This window comes from Serinus canaria, chromosome 2, assembly GCF_022539315.1.
Source record: "Serinus canaria isolate serCan28SL12 chromosome 2, serCan2020, whole genome shotgun sequence".
NCBI lineage: Eukaryota > Metazoa > Chordata > Aves > Passeriformes > Fringillidae > Serinus > Serinus canaria.
In genome coordinates, this window is record NC_066315.1 from 115,981,491 (window position 1) to 115,997,751 (window position 16,261).

The 16,261-nt window shown below is 37.7% G+C and overlaps 1 long non-coding RNA gene across 1 annotated transcript; it reads left to right on the forward strand.

The window, feature by feature from the left end:
- The first annotated feature begins 41 nt into the window (after window positions 1-41).
- Window positions 42-12,085, forward strand: LOC108961626 (uncharacterized). The gene is made up of 3 exons (XR_003945943.2): window positions 42-145; window positions 4,179-4,259; window positions 4,477-12,085. It is a non-coding gene; the product is annotated as an uncharacterized LOC108961626 (long non-coding RNA).
- Window positions 12,086-16,261: the final 4,176 nt, after the last annotated feature.

The window sequence follows — 16,261 nt, forward strand, 5'->3', positions numbered from 1 at the left end:
CGCCCCGCCTCTCCTGGGCTTGTTTTCCCCACTCTTACGGACTTGACTGGTTGCAGGAGGTTAGCATCTCTAAAAATTAAGTTCTAGATAACTTGCTTAAACTTGTGCAGAGAACACGGAACGTCATGGAATGTTTAATTTTCAGGTATTTGATTTTTTTTTACTAAGAATTCGCATATTTAAAACACATAAATGCAGACGTGTGAGTCAGGAAATGAAGATAATTATTGGGAGAGTTGATTTATGGTGACAAACAGATTGCTCTTTCCTCTTGCTTATCTAGTCAAAGAAGTACACACCAGCTAAAGTAAAGTAAGACTACACTCCCAATAGAATACATGTATTAATTTTTCAAGATATCACATATTCCAGGGTGAACCGGCATTTGGTATGAATTACAATAGCATTTATTAACTAGAGAGACGTGACATTCCGTGCACATGAAAAAAAATATTATCTATCACTCTGGTATTTGTTATGTACAGGTAAAAAAAAATCCAAAATCCCTCCAAACCAATAGTCCTGTACAAGCAAACACAGTGAAATCCAGAGCAGACAGTCATATCACTTCAAGCTTGTCATAGGAATCTGCTCATGTACTTTGGAACTGGAATATTATTGTTAAATCTTTCAAGTAAAGCAAAATTGAATTGAGAGCTCATGACTGTATCTGAAGGGTGACAATTTTGTACAGCAAAAGAAGTGTAAATCAGGAAAAAGGAGTGTCACCCTTCTCTGAATCCATTCTGTAAGAATACTTCAGCATAGTAGTGCTGAAGACGTCAGCCTTTCACTGAAACCCTAAAGTGTTGCAGGTCTGGTTAAAGGTATATACCTTCTGATTTTCTACCTGAATTTCTCCATGACCCATCCTCCTGTTTGTCCACTCACTGGCGCTGATAGCATTGTTTGAAACCATGTCAAATCTTTTTCTATTGCGCTGGACCAAGAGCTTGTAACATACTGAGTAGCGAGGTTGGTTGGTGGCTCAGCAACTTAGTAACAGCCTTTGAAAGTCTTACTCTGTAGTGCAATTCAGCTGTCTCAGCCGACAGTTGATGGTAGGCATACGGCAGAGAACTTATCGTTCATTTTACACCACAATACACTATTTGCAAAACCACCTTGGTGTAAAAATAATTTTTAAAAAAACATTTAATTTAAGCACAACCCAAGCTTCTACTTAAACTAAACCTACTTTGCTCTGTAAGACACTGCAATCCTCAGTGTGTGATGAGATAATGAAAAATATTCAGGGCCAGGAACTGACAGGGTCAGTCAAGGACTGACTGAGCAATGAAGTCTTTGATCCTGCTGTCTTGCTGTAGCAATAGTATGAATCATCTGCACCAAACTGCATGCAGAAGTGATGCTTATTGACTGCCAGGTTTATGGAGATCCCCTCGAAGTCTGAGCATGTTCTGAAAGCAATAAGGACTCGGTAGACCCAGTCCTGTCACATGGCTGTGAGAATATGCATCACACTCAATATAAGGGGAGAAAAGGCTTGTGTAGGTTCCTTAAGTCTCATCTCTTCCTCCTACTCTGCTATCATAATTTTCCTTTCACATACTGAATTAAAAATGGGTCTATGCTGCCTGCAATTTATATTGTCTTAACACATAGAAAACTTTAGGATGAGTCATTGACAACTTAATTTCATTTAACACCAGCTTCTCTGTTTCCAGCTGAAGGCCAATCATCTCCACTGAATTTCCTACTGTACTTTTATTAGCATGTAAATGCACTGTCCACTGCCTCGATGGCATAAAGATTCACAGGCTTGGGCATCAATATTTTATTTACAAAAGAGCCCAAGTGTGAGAAGCCACATTAGAACCCTAGCCTGTGGATATATTTCTATTCTTCCTGAAATGGTAGCCATCCTCTTTGCTGATCACCAAGGATCGTGATGAGGAAAACCTGAGGGACTAGAAATACTATCCAGTGTGAACTGAAATTGGATTATAATGTGTCTGCAACTGGTGGCATGTCACAGAGTCAGTCTAGACTGGAAAACTTTCTGCAGGGTAGGCACTAATGTCAGCTCTTCAGTATGGCTGCTGTCACTGGGATGTGTCAAAAGTTTTTGCCCTTTGCAAGACAGCAAAGTTGTGGAGGTCTACTTTTAGATAAAGTCTGTTGATATAATTTCAGAGGAAATGTATGGTTTTCAAGAGTGTTTTTCCAGAAGCTGTGTTGAGAAGTGACTGTCCATTGTTGGCTGTTGCAAGTTAGCAATTGACAGGTTTTAGATGATGAAATCAATGTTTTAGATGATGAAATCAATGTTTCCAGTCAACCAGCGTCCTTGGCACATGGTGGAGCCCTCCTGCCTTCTCTGTGTGGGCTGTTCCTGGAGCCAAGGTAAGATCCTCTGCCTGACAGGGACAGGGTGCTGTGCTGGCTGTGACCCAGTGAGCCTGGAGAGAGGAGAGAGGTGGGGGCAGTGGAACTTGTGCTGCAGACCACCTTTCTCCAAGCATTATACTGTGTAAGGAGCAAATACTTTTGGGCCCTCGCCTTTCTGTCTACAGTCAACATTAGCTCTTGGGTTCAAAAGTTATGAGAGTGAGAGAGCCAGGTCAGAGTCTCACTGACTGACAGAGAGAGGGCCAGGCAATGTGATCCTATTTATTTCCTTGAGAATAAATTAAATCATACACAAAACTGTAGATTGTATGTTGGAGGGTGGGATTTTCCAAAGCTCCCAGACCCAGCATGGTAACTTTATTTATGCACCTCATCCTAACTCTGATTAAATGAGAATTAGGAACCTAAGTAATGGTTAAAGTCTAACCTAAATGACTCTAATAAGATTTGCTGTATCAATTGATTAGCCTTAACCCCACTTGCTGTATTTAAAATGGTAGATGATAGGAGTTTTGGCACTGATTTTGAAGAGTCTACCATTTTATAAAGCTTATATAAAAGCAATGATGATGCCTGAGAACCTTGAAAAATGTACAATCACAACATTAGGTGTCCTAATTCACACCCTGGTAAAAAATTTCACTGGGCAAACAAAGCTTTAGATTGCTGACAAACAGTCAACAATGATGAAGCCATGTTGGTACAAGTTTTTGCAGTGATAAAAATGAATAAAATAAATATTGGGTAAGAGATCGCTCATTTTCTACGGCCAGTTAAAACATACAGTGTGTCAGAGAAATGTTGCAAAGGCACAATCAAGGCAGGCCTTCATTTGGTGTTCATTACTTTTATGTGCAGGGTGTGCAGCAAAGAGCCATATGTTGTGGTAGATAAGGTGTACTGACACTGTCAGGACCTGTGAGCAAATTCTGGCTGATAACTATTTGCAGCAAGGATTGCAGATGAAAGTAAGCAGAGTGATGAGAAGTGGAGATGTAATACCTTTGTCAGCTGAGCACTGTAAAACTAAGACTGGTATATCTCACTATCAAAATTAATTTCTCCCAGTCAAATGGAAAGCAGATTTCATCAGTGGACCAATATTTCACTCTCAGGAAAGCTGATTTTAAAGAGAAAGACTAATTAGCTTTACAATGCTGTTTCTTTAAACTGTGAACAAGGACTTTTCTGTATGTTTTACAAATAACAAGTTATTTATAATGAATGTAAATAAATCTGTCCAGAGGACAACCATCCATTTACTGCATTCCAAGATTAGAAAATTTGCTTTCATTTTGTATTGTAAGCCCCAAAACCTATGAGAGCATTCTGTGTCAAAATATTTGTATTTGAATTTAAAATGTCAGATGGATATTTAGATACTGTACTTGCACTGACCAGATTGTCAACATTGGACATTTCAGAACAAAAATTCAATCCAAATTGGCAGATCTCTCTACATGCAGATTGGTAATTCTCTGTGAAAGCTTTGAGTTTAAATGAGGAATATCTTCTCCAAAGAAATGATTCTGCATAGTTTTATTGCAAGACCTAGATGAACGGCTTTATTTTCAAAAGTGCTTGAACTTGCACAAAGTATCAAAGGAGGCTATAGGGCTTCTCAAAATTATGTCTATGGAGAAGCTTATCTCTAGGAACTTATAAAGAAGTTGGGCAGAGTCTAAGCAGTGCAAATAGTACCCATGTAAATTCTAAGCATTCGGGTATTATTTGCCCATCTCCCTGACAGTAAAACCAAAGTTAACAAATAACCACATTGCATCATAATTTCTTGCTACTTTCAGAGAAATCCTGTTTACTTTGACCCTTGCCGGCCAAGTGAAACAATATGTGAGTCCTTCAGTGAGATACAAACTTCAATCCAGGTGGGCAATCACTGGGTATTAACTGACCCAGATGAGTTAAAAAATGAATTAAGTATTTTTAATCTTGATTTTCTTCACTTTCTTCAGTAAATTTAACTAGAAAAGAATGCTTTCTATATTGCTAATAATAATCATATTCATAATCTAAGTGCAATACCATTGAAGGAAGCATGCATGAACCATTTCTATCTTCTGTCAATGTTCTCCTGTCTTTTAGGGCATGAAGGTAGCTGGAGGACAGACCTGTCCCTGGGCAATGAAATAAGTCTTCCCTGTGATGTCCTTTCAGCCCTCAGGGCAAAGGAACATGGTATCGTATCAGTGAAATTCACTAAAAGGCATGAGCACGGAAGGACTTAAAAGGTAGTTCCATGCTGTGGTTAACCTGAAAAATACCTGTGATTCCGAAAAAAAGCATGCAAAAAGGTGAATAATGTGCACTGATGGTACTATGGTTGATGTTGCTCTGTTCTCTGAGGTTCTGTGCAGATGCAGAATGAGTTTGTCTCTGGCCTTGGGCAGCCTATATGTACATATAAGAATGACACAAAAAGACAGAATTTGACAGAGGTCAAGAAAACAGTGGAACCATACTGGTCAAAATAAGAAGCCTAAATTATTGCATGCCTGGAGCTTAGTTCTGGAGAAGCCTAGAAATGGCCTAGATGAGAGCTTCAAGGAGGGGCTGAAAGCAGCAGACTGCTTTTGAAGAGCTTTTCCCAGTGGTGAGGCAGAAGTTCGCCTGCACCGATTTCTAACTCACTGCTAAAGAAATGCTGATGCCATAGGTTAAATGGCCACAGAAAAAAGTGTTTTGATTTGAGGATAAGCATCTTAGGTTTGATGTCAAAGATAAATTGGAGTATACAGAAACACACAGAGAGCTAACTCTTTCACAGTATACCAGCCATGTGGGTGGGGTGTGAGCAGGGCAAGACTGAATTTGACAAAACCAGAACAAGGTCTCAATAAATGAGACAACAATAACGTGAATGAGAAAATGAGAAATTCAATCCTGGACACTTTTTTTTTTTTTTTTTATTAATTCACTCTGTTAATTAATTAAAAAAGTATGATCTAGCAATGAAGACATGGAAGAGCTTGATGTTCAGGTATAGCCAAATGACAGGCAGAAGAATGACATCTGCCACAGCAGCAAGGGTTAAGCTGTGAGGATGAGGCTGTTGGCTAATCATCCATCAGAGCAAGCCTGGAAGCCATACTAATATATTAGTTGCCAGATAAATGTTTTGGAAGTGAGAAGTTGATGTGATAACCCTAAAAAAGCATGACCAATTGCATAGAAATAAATGGTATTTGATATATATCTGATGGCAATACAAGCACAAAAGAGATACTTTAGTCTATCTCAGAACTGTTATTAGTCATCTCTGTGCTCTAGCAAAGCAGTAAGGTATCTCATCTTTGATTTCTAACAGTTATTTCCATCTCATATTAAACTATTTTTAGACTGAATGGGTAAAAATTTTGCTTCCAAACAAAAGTAATATGGTCTTAATGCATATATCTATTATGGCCTGTTACTAACCTCCTTTTATCTGGAGAAACAGTCATTCACTCCAGCTTTTTGTTTGCTTGTTTGTTTGTTTTTCTTACATATTCAATGTTTAATTCATCACAAACACCTTGATTATTCATCCTCTTTTATCATCTTCATTCTGTGAGAGAGCCTGGTGAAAAAGTACAGAAACTATGCTTTTAGGACATCTTTACCTGCTATTTCTCTAGCTTTTAAAAAGCTAAGAAACTTATTTTCTCCCCTTTGCAAAGGCTGTGTGGCCTGGCTCTCAATTAAGGCATATTTCTGCAGTCCTGTCTTCAGACTGACTTCTTTGTAAACTTATCATTTTCTGTCTTACAAATCACCCCAGAAAATGTTTCTAAAACACCAACACTACTCAGTTATGTATATTTACACCAAAAAGGTAAGTCATCAAAGTATGCTCCTTATTCACTTTGATTTGAAGATGGTCTATCCTGAGACTGGCACAGGGAGTAGCTCCCTCCCTGCTCTGAGGACTCACAGAACCAAGGGCTTCTTTCTTGGCTCTCTGCTGAGATGACAAACTACTCTTCTGGCCCTGACCATGCAGGGGACTCACGTTGCCGTGAATAAAGATTTTATCATCCCCTTCAGAAAAAAATGAAACAGAAGCTGTAAAATAAGAACAAAGTTGTTAAAAGTGAAGTTAAACTAAGTTGTTAAAACTCACCACTTAGTGAATAAATAAGCTAAATAAAGAATAAAATCTACAATCTGATCTACCCAAAGGTGACTTTTGGTTTAAAAGAAAGACTTTGCTTTTTGGCAGTTTGACAAATTGAGAAAAGGACACACTCAGGTACAAAACTAAAACTGGTGGTAAACTTTAGCAGCAACAACAAACTGAAGAAAGAAAATAGTGTCTTTATAAAAATTTTATATCCATTTCATATCTACAATAACAAAGAAAATGAGGAGGAAGCTTTTGAACAATCAACTTCATATTAATTAAGGGCTGCACTAACTTTTTCTAATTTACATATTTCAGATTGTGGATATCATCATTATTCCAAGATGCAATGCAGATAATTAAGCCTATTTTTTCATGTCCTGTAAATTATCTGTCCACAAAATGCTGAGTTTCTGATTAATTTCTTCTCTATAGGTTTCCAGTGACCCAATTTCTTTATTTTCTTTAAGATCAATATCCTTAGGCTGTCTCTTCATAGACTACATTTTAAACATGAAAGATAATTCACATAATGTGAAGGTGTAAAGGTGAAAGGTTAGCTTCCCATGTACATCATCCTAGTTTGTACACCTTACTCTGCTTCCCACCCTTGTAATGAAAAGGGCATTTGTACTTTGGCCATGAGCAAATCAGACTGCTACACCTAAATGACAGATGAAATCTCACTGCAGTGCACTTAGCAGTTATCAGGTTCACATGTACACCCTTTAGAGACCTTAATAATAGCCTCTCCAGAATCTCTTCAAACTGGCAATCCACACATGCTTTTCCTTCATATTAAACAATTCCTTCATTTTAAACAATTTTTCTATAAATAACAGAAGCTTGACTAACTCTAAATTTGTTCAGTGTCTCTTAAACTATTCCAGCTGTGGTTAATTCAATTTTCCTAATCATCAATAACTCCTAGTGCAGAACCTCCAACTCCTGCCCCACCCAAAGTCTTACCCTGAGTTTCCCATTGGGCTCCCTCACTTCAGCTCCCTCACCCCAGACCTAAAGCCCTCCTAGAGCTGCCCCATCAATCAGATCCCTCTCATGGTGTCACCTTTGCCAGCTTACTCCCTGGGCAAGATTTGAACAGGTGGTGTGAGTGTCCTCAGCCACCTGCCTGAGGTACATAGGAGAGGAAAAAGGACAGGCACAAGTTCAGTGTGTTTCCTCCCTCTCCTCCATCCACCCTCCCCTTACCATACAAATTAAAGGAGTTTGATCTCCTGGGGTCTGCAATAAACAGAGAAATGCCTTTTAAAGGGCACTTCCCTCAAAACCACATGCTGAGGGAGGCCTGGATTATCAGAATTTCAGCTTCAAGGCAGGAGAGGAAACTGGAGTGGCCTGAAGGCTACAAGTGCCACAGCTTCTCCTGGAAGCTGCAGGGACTTCAAGTTCCCACTGGGGCACCGGATGCAGTTTGACAGGGAAGCAGCATTTGGAACAAATAATTTTGCCAGAAGCTTTTGTTGTCAGATTGCAAAGTAGGAGAATTATTGGGCAACTGACTGGTGCATAGTTAACCAAGAAGTCTGGGGCAGCTGTACTTTTTTTACAGCTCCAAAAAAGCTGATTTACATTAGGATGAGTGATTGCACAGCACATGGTTAAAGAATAACTGAAGAAAACAAGCCTTGCCTCCACAAGGAAATTGGAATAGTGTCCATAATTCATACCTGCATAACTGGCCATAGGGGCCTTCTAGCCCCTTCTCCTGGCCGTGTGCTGTAACATCACAATATTTTTCCTATATTCCTTGTTGGAAGTGAAACTTCTCCTCTGAGTGATGAAGCACTCAGGCAATGCCAAGATTTGTCTTTATTTAATGTATTTAAAGAACTACTTATCCAAATCACTTTGAGTCTGGACATAAACTTTTTATTCAAATGCCAAAAATACTAATGGAAAACAATCTATTCTGAGGGTACCAAAGGTGAAGAACCACTGAAATTTATAATGGAGAGCAGTACATCTCCATTGAGGTGAACATCTAGTTTTACTTTTGAAACAGAAAACTAAATTCTGTAAAAAGAGGAGCCCAAGCATTTGGACAGCAATCTTATTTTTTTTGCCATGAATATTTGTGTTAGAGTGTTGACTAAGGAATTATAATTTAATATTTCTTAGTCACAATGATTTCCAGTTGCCCCTGTATTTCAAGCACCACCTAGTGGATCTATTTTAAAGCTACCAAAAAAGCAAGTAGCAAAATATTTTTTCTTTTCAAGGTATGAATGGCAGCTGTCAGCCTGCCCTCTTTAAAACTTGCTATTTGATTGCTTGTTCATAGCAAGTCACAACAGCTTTGAAAAACACTAAGTTAATACAAGTGAACAAGTACTGCTTAGTATGAACAAAATTTGGCTCTTATTGAGCCTCAGTGTAGGACATTTCTCTTCCCAATTCATTATGCCCAGAATGTTAAGATGGATATGTCCTTTAATTTTCAGAATTTCCTGAGTAAAGAAAAATAAACTTCTTCTTCCTCTAAATGGAAACAAGTGAGAAAGACTGAGTAGACATTATTTGAATACTGGAAATAACTAACCAAAGAAAGAAGGTATTTCTAATCTTGTTCACCAGGCAGTCAAATGTGGCCATATAATTATGTAAGCATATAATTCTTAAATGAAGTATATTAAGCTCAGAGACACTTGATAGATATCCTATCTGAGCAATTACCTACCACAAATATAACATAAATCAATACACTGTTTGTTAAAATTTTTATTCTTCTTGATGATTTAATTTATTAGAGAGGGATGGTTACTTATTTAAAATTTTGTATTTGATCTCAGTAGCTTATCTTAATGTATGTAATTCATGCATTACATATTACCTATGAAGAGCATTTTTTGGCAAGACCTCAGAATTATTGTTGCAAGAAACTGAGATTTGATTGCAAATAATAAAAACTGGGATCTTTAAAGTGATGGGTGATCAGCCTAAAGTAAACTAAGTTTACCTTGACACAGGACTGGGAGCAAACCTTGAGTGCCTTGTCTAATTAGGGAGCTTAATTCCAGACCTTGCAGTTAAGATCAGGTAGCAGAAATGGCCATGACTAGGCAACTAAAATAGAAAGAATACTGCGAAGTGTCACAGTGAGAGAAAGCCTGTCATGCCAGAATCAGCACGGGCATTTATAAGATGCAGGTACTGATCAAAGATCAAAACAGCTGAAAACAGAAATCAGTGAAGTAACTGAATGCAAAAACCATTGCTTAGAAAAAAATAATCCTGAGCTCTCTTCCCTGCAAACACTTTTGAGTGGACTAGAATTGATGGGGTTGGTCCAGCAGCTGATCAGACATTTGGCTACATAAGTTAATGAAAAGCTTTAAAAATATGGGCAGCCTCTGTGTCTGGAATGAAATATAGCAAGGATTGTATATCTCTCTTTGATGAGGCTGTTAAAATAAAAATGGTTCACAACAGCCAATGGCTTATGGGTTCCATCATCTAATTAGCTATTTCATCTGTATTTTATATTTATTCATTCAATTAATCTATATTTGGCGGGGGGGAAGGGTCTTAGTTCTAACTTTTGTATATTGAAAGTATTTTTAAGCATTTTACACTGAACTCAGAGTATAGATTTAACTTGGTATTTTACAGGAAGGCATGACAGGAAATAAATACATTCTTGTAAGTAACACAGAGATACAAGCAGAGATAAAGAACAGACATTTGTAATTAATGAGGAAATGTAGTTACTATTGATTGACCGAATACATATGATGAATGTACTATTTACCAATCAACACAATTTTATCTTTATTTTGAAATTGCCTAAGTTGGTTTGGTCTGTATGTGGTACATTACAAGATATCTCTGCTTTAAAACAGAATTTAACTTGCACTCTTCCTAGATATACTAAAAGGGAAATCCCACTTTGGTGCCTATTTGTTCATGGTATTCTTTTGTAAATATCTGGATATTTAAATATAAATAAAACTTTTTTTTTTGTGCCTAAATAATGTGCTATAAATACCTTAATCCTGGGATGCTGAGAGGCTGTGCTAACAAAGCAGGTGAAAGGCTTACATATTTCGAAGAAAACAAAACTTCTTCCTTTCCCAGATTTGTATTATTTTAGAGTGGTGCAAACACAAAATATCAAATGTTCTGATTCATAGGTCTCATTCTGACAACATTAACAGAGAACTCATCCTGCACAGACATCCATTTATAGGCAGCAGGCTCTAGACACAGGGTTTGGAGAGAGAGATTGTTTTAATTCTCTCCAGATCTTTCAGAGCAAGTGAGGTTGGAGCTAGTTCTGGAGAAAACCTTGCAGTCCCTCTTCTTCTGTTTAGCAGCTAACATCTACAGCACTGTGCTGTACGACTCTTAAATCTGACCACCACACAAACCTCACAGCAAAAAGTGTCTAGGAAAAAAATGCAAGCACTGCAGAGAGAAAGATTTTAGAAAGTTCTTTAAGGTTATAAAATTGATGAAAATTTCCCAAGTTTAGAACTTAGATTAATAGAATGGGATGTGGTATGGATGCCGGAAGCTGAGCCAAATCACTCATTTTACCAAAGACAAAAGTTTCAGGACTTCTTGAGCAAGAACGAAAACCAGAGAATCCTGTGAAAAAGACACAATTTTCTGTCATTTCTGAAAAAAAAAAAAAAAAAAAAAAAAAGCAAAAGTTTTAGGGGAAAAAAGAAATAAATAGGGCCCTGCTGTGACATGAAGAGCCAGGCAGTAAAAAATATTTCATTTATCTAATGAAATAATCAAGAGTTCAGGAGTCAAAATGATGCAGTCACTTGCAGAATAGGACTTCAGAAAAGTTTACACGTATTTTCCATCACAGCAAACAAAAAATCACAAATAAGGTAGAAAAATTGTGCACCCTTTCCATAATGTATTTAATACTTCTTTTTCAGAATAAGTGCCAAAGCAAATTTATGGAACAGGTGACTGTCTCAGCAAATGCACACCATGTCTCACTTTGTTTAAACTACAAAGATTATTCTTGAATCTAATGTCTGAGGTGGAAATCACAGTTTGTCTTTGACATAATAATGGAATTGCTCCTGACAATTTTCCTTGAACATCAGAAAATTTTGAAGTTAAACGAAAACTAGAGAATAGCACTCTGTGAATATTCTCAGGCAAGCAGGCTAGCATGTGAGGCTCCCAAAAGACTAGCTTTGTGTATATTTACCTACAGCTCATCAAAGCCAAATCTTCAGATGGAGGTGAAACATATAAGCAGCTGTGCTGCAGTAAAAATGTCACAGCCTAAATGGAACTAAAGAAGCTTTTCTTACTACAGGTCACCTAAAAATACTTTGACAAACAGAGGGGTATCTAGCAGTGTCTGTACAATAGTTCCATGCTTTTTCTGGTCTGGCATATGGAATATTTTGAGACAGGTAAGAACAGGCTGTTTGCTAATGGACCGGGAAAAGTACAGTCCAAATAGTGCTATGATGCAGAGCAGAAGTAACCCAGCTATATAAACTCCACCTACTGGGAACTTTCTGTAGCCCTCAGGCTGTAGTCAGGATGATGGCAGAGCCCAGCTTCAAACAAGCAATAAGGATGAGCAATTTGTACACCAAAATATAGATTGCTCTATGTGATTAGGAGCAAAGGCAGTAAGAGACATTCATTTTACACAAAATATGAGTGATATTTAAACTAAAAAATAGACTGATGGACAGAAGGGTTTCACAGAGAGGATGTAACAAAGGGCACATATATTTCATTTTTAAGACTGTCTTTCATAAGAACTAACAAGAGCAGATCAGTCAGTAACTAATCATTGTTGTAGACACAACCTGCTGTGATATGTTCCCTTAAGCCAAACATCTGGCACACACTGGTATCAAATATACCAATACTTTGGTATAAAAATCAGTACCTCTGCGGAGAAGGTCTTGCCAGTGTGAAAAGCTTTTGTCTTGCCTCGTGCTCCCAGATAATGGAGCCCACTAAAAATAACACACTGTATAACAAAGGAAATAAAATCAAAGTATCTAGGAGGCAAAATCATTGTTGGTTAAATGCAGTAATTTCTATTTTAAAGACAGTGTATACTACTTTGGCTGCCTTACTTTCTCACAGTGCTAGCTTTGAGCTATTACAATCTATTTAATTGTCCATCAATTGCAATTTTATTCTATGATTATTTACAGTCTATCAAACAATTTTTCAGTCCTTTCATACAATGTTTTACTTGAAATTCTTTCCTTAGTGCAAAATTGGGATTGACCTCATTCCCAAAAAGTGCACCAATAATAATAACATACTGTATAACTTTATCACTCTTTTATGATCAGTGTATCTTCCAGAAGGCCTGTTGCATATTTTGAAATATGCATGCATCCTGTCATGTAGATGCTACTATACATTCAGAACTGTTCAAATCCTATGAAAGAATGCTTGATGGAATCTGAGACCTGCCCTGGACTTCAACATAGAAATGAATTTCTCACAGGGAGCAGAACATGTAGTTGTTTCATAACTACTGAGTAAATGATATATGACAAAATCTTTATTCCTACATGTAATAGCTCAGAACTATTAAGTCTCACGCACACAGAGGTGAATTATTTATCTGCAGCTGAGCTCTGTTTGTCACTCCTTTGTAACCCATGTTTTGAGGACTTTCATTAATGCAATGATCCTTTAGGCCAGATGAAGTTGGGCATCCCAATCTCTGGACGCCAGCTAAAGCCAAGGGGCAGCTGGAGGAGTGCTGATAGCTGGGACGTGCTGGAAGGTATGTTCATCAGCAGTCACCAGTACCTGAGCTTTGACTTCGTCTCAGGAATCATTCACAGATTTTCTCAATCATAGAAAATAATAAAAGTATTGGATACCTGAAGGCCACATAGTCTAGCTTGCTGTTTGAAGATGGTCTATCACCAAGACTAGATCATAATGGACTGATGTATTTTTTATCTTTTTTGAGACAAGAGAAACAGAAGAATACTAGTAGCATGTATTTTCTACTTATTTAACAAATATTTTCATACATCTTCTGAGCTACAGTTCAGCTACACTGAGAAACAGAGGCAGTGGGCTATTTACAGTTTGTCTGTTGTCTAGTATTAGTTTTTAAGATTCTTGGAGCCACTTTCTGTGTGTAGCCAAGACTTGACAAATTACCTGTTTTACAGTTCAGTGACAATCTTGGAGACGTAGGAGAAAATCATGGTGGCTTTTTTACATTTTAATGGTTAAGAAGAGAAACTTCTCTGCATTTTCTGAGCACTTCAGAACTTGTGTATTAAATCTCAATCATTCCCAATGAAATTGTTACCGTAAAATTTTCCTCACTTTTAAAAAAAGGTAAGAATGTTCTTCTTCTGTTTTTTTCCAGAGAAGCTAAAGGGAAAAAGGTATCTCAAAATGGTAAATGCAGTCATCCTTTAAGTTTGTTTTTCGGTTGGCACAATAACTATGCTAAAAGCAGTAATGGGAAAATCCAAAAGGTTTTGCTGAATGTAACAGGGAAGATTTTGATAAGGACCTACTGATTTCAAGATTAAACAAACTAAAACTGTCTTCCTCCTGGGCACTGTTGCAGTCTAGAGCTCCATTTCTAGAAGGGCCCCAAGTCCTTTCCAGGGTCATGAACACATGTTCATCTGATATGCATCTCAAAGAAGCACGAGGATATGCAGTCCTGATGAAAATATTCCTGTTGGTTGGCACTCCCTGTCCAATTAAGTCAATTCAGAAAACTGCCAGCAGAGTGGCCTAGAAATGGCTCCATTGGCACCAACTCTGCAAGTCATGCCCACGGATGACGCAGACCTTCAGTACAGCAATCTGATGGCAAAGGGTGGTGGAATCAAAGCACCATAGCTCAGATCACAAACAATATTCCTGAACCTAACTACTGGATGACGGAAAATTAGAGGGGATAAAAAAGAGGCCTAAAAGCACTTTGAAAAATGAACTGTATAAATTTCCAAAGTCTCTAGAGCCACATAAGGCCAGAACTTGAACTATAATATTACAGAACTAATTGCCACCGAGCATTCCAGTAAGTCCTCAGAGGCTTGCATTATTCCCCATCAAAAAGGTTCATTTGAGCCTAAGCTTGCAATGCAGACTGGAATCCTGCTGAACTTGCACTTTCTTTAAGGATAATTTTCACTCTACCACATTCCTAATGGTATAGATAAGGAGGAACAATGTAGAACCACTTGCAAGCACAGACACCAACATCATCAAAAACTGGAAATATTTGCAGCACATTGGATTTTTGTCATACAATCACAGTAACCATGATAAAGTGAATAAAAAAATCCTAGTGCTTTTACTTATTTCCCTTTACATTGTATATTTAACTAAATAGATGTTATTAAGTCACCAGGGCCCAGCACTCTCTCAAAGGCACTTCTACAAAAGAAGCACCATTTAAAACTCCACATATTCAAAAACAACTGTCAGCCTGGTAAAATAAATGGCCTTGGGTCAAAACCAATGAGATAATAAGTAGTAAATTTGAGTTCTCCTTTCCTGATGCCCATTTTTAAAGTTTTTGGCTGCTTTCTTTCCAGACTTCTTTGTCTGATCAGGAGGGCCAAAACCATTTAAAACACTGGCATTTTAATATCATTTTATGATTCCAAAAATAGAGGATTAAATCACATTTCCTGGATCACTGGATAAAATCTTGAGAACTGGCAATTTGCTAGGAACCAGATGGTTCAAAGGCTGTTGTTTCACTGGACCAGACTCCCTAATGGACTTCGATAGCTGATTCTTTTTGAGTGTTACTGATGTCAAATTTAAGGTCTCTAAGATTGCAACTGGAATTCTCAGTGCCATATCCATCATGTAACTTGATGGGATGTACCCATGGGCAGTAGACCTAAGAAATGTTGAGCTCTGAATGCTCTCGTCACTGGGAAGAGATTAGAAGCCACATTTCTCACAGTATTACCATCACCACACCAAAATGTGTTCCAAGACTGAAGTTATTTCACTGTGGCCAAATGAAATAAGGATAGAAGATGCTGGGAAAACAAACAAAAAACCCCAGCAAACCAAAGGCAGAAATTAATGCCTAGCCTATTGGTAAGGAGACTAATGTGGGCACTCCTTGCAGAGCCTGTGCTCTGTTTGACTCACTTGACTCACAGTAAACGCACTGTTTACTTTTCTTCTGCCTATTCAATCTTTTTGTATTTACGTTATAATGCTTCACTAAGTAGTGAAAATCCCCTCATGCCATACCTGCCTATGGATTAGGAAAACTGTAAAAAAGGAAAGAAATATGATTTCAAAGACTGAATCTAAGGGTTCCACCTACTTCTTAACTGTTGTGCTAGAGGCAGGAGTGCAGTCTAACTTGTGGATAGTATTTTAAGGGTCTTATCCAAAGTTTAATTTGCAGATCTACTAAAGGTCAACTAGTTCATCTAAATATCATAAAAGATGAACTTTAACCTTGCCAGCTCTGATTTAAATCCATGATATTTTGTCCTTGTCCTTGATGTTTGAAATGGATAAAAATATTTGATTACTTTCTTCCTATGATATCCCAGCCTCATTCTTCTCCTTCTAACCCAACCAAGGCCATTTCTTTCAATCTTTTCTTTTAGAACCTATTTTCCACATCCAGACCTACATCATCCTCGTTGCTTCCCTCTGTACTGTAGGGTGTTCCTTCATGGGTAGTGGTCAAAATCACAGACTCCACTGCAACAGAGAAAATGACATTCTGCAATCTTACATACACAAACTCTGGAAAGCTTCCAGTATAATGGAAAA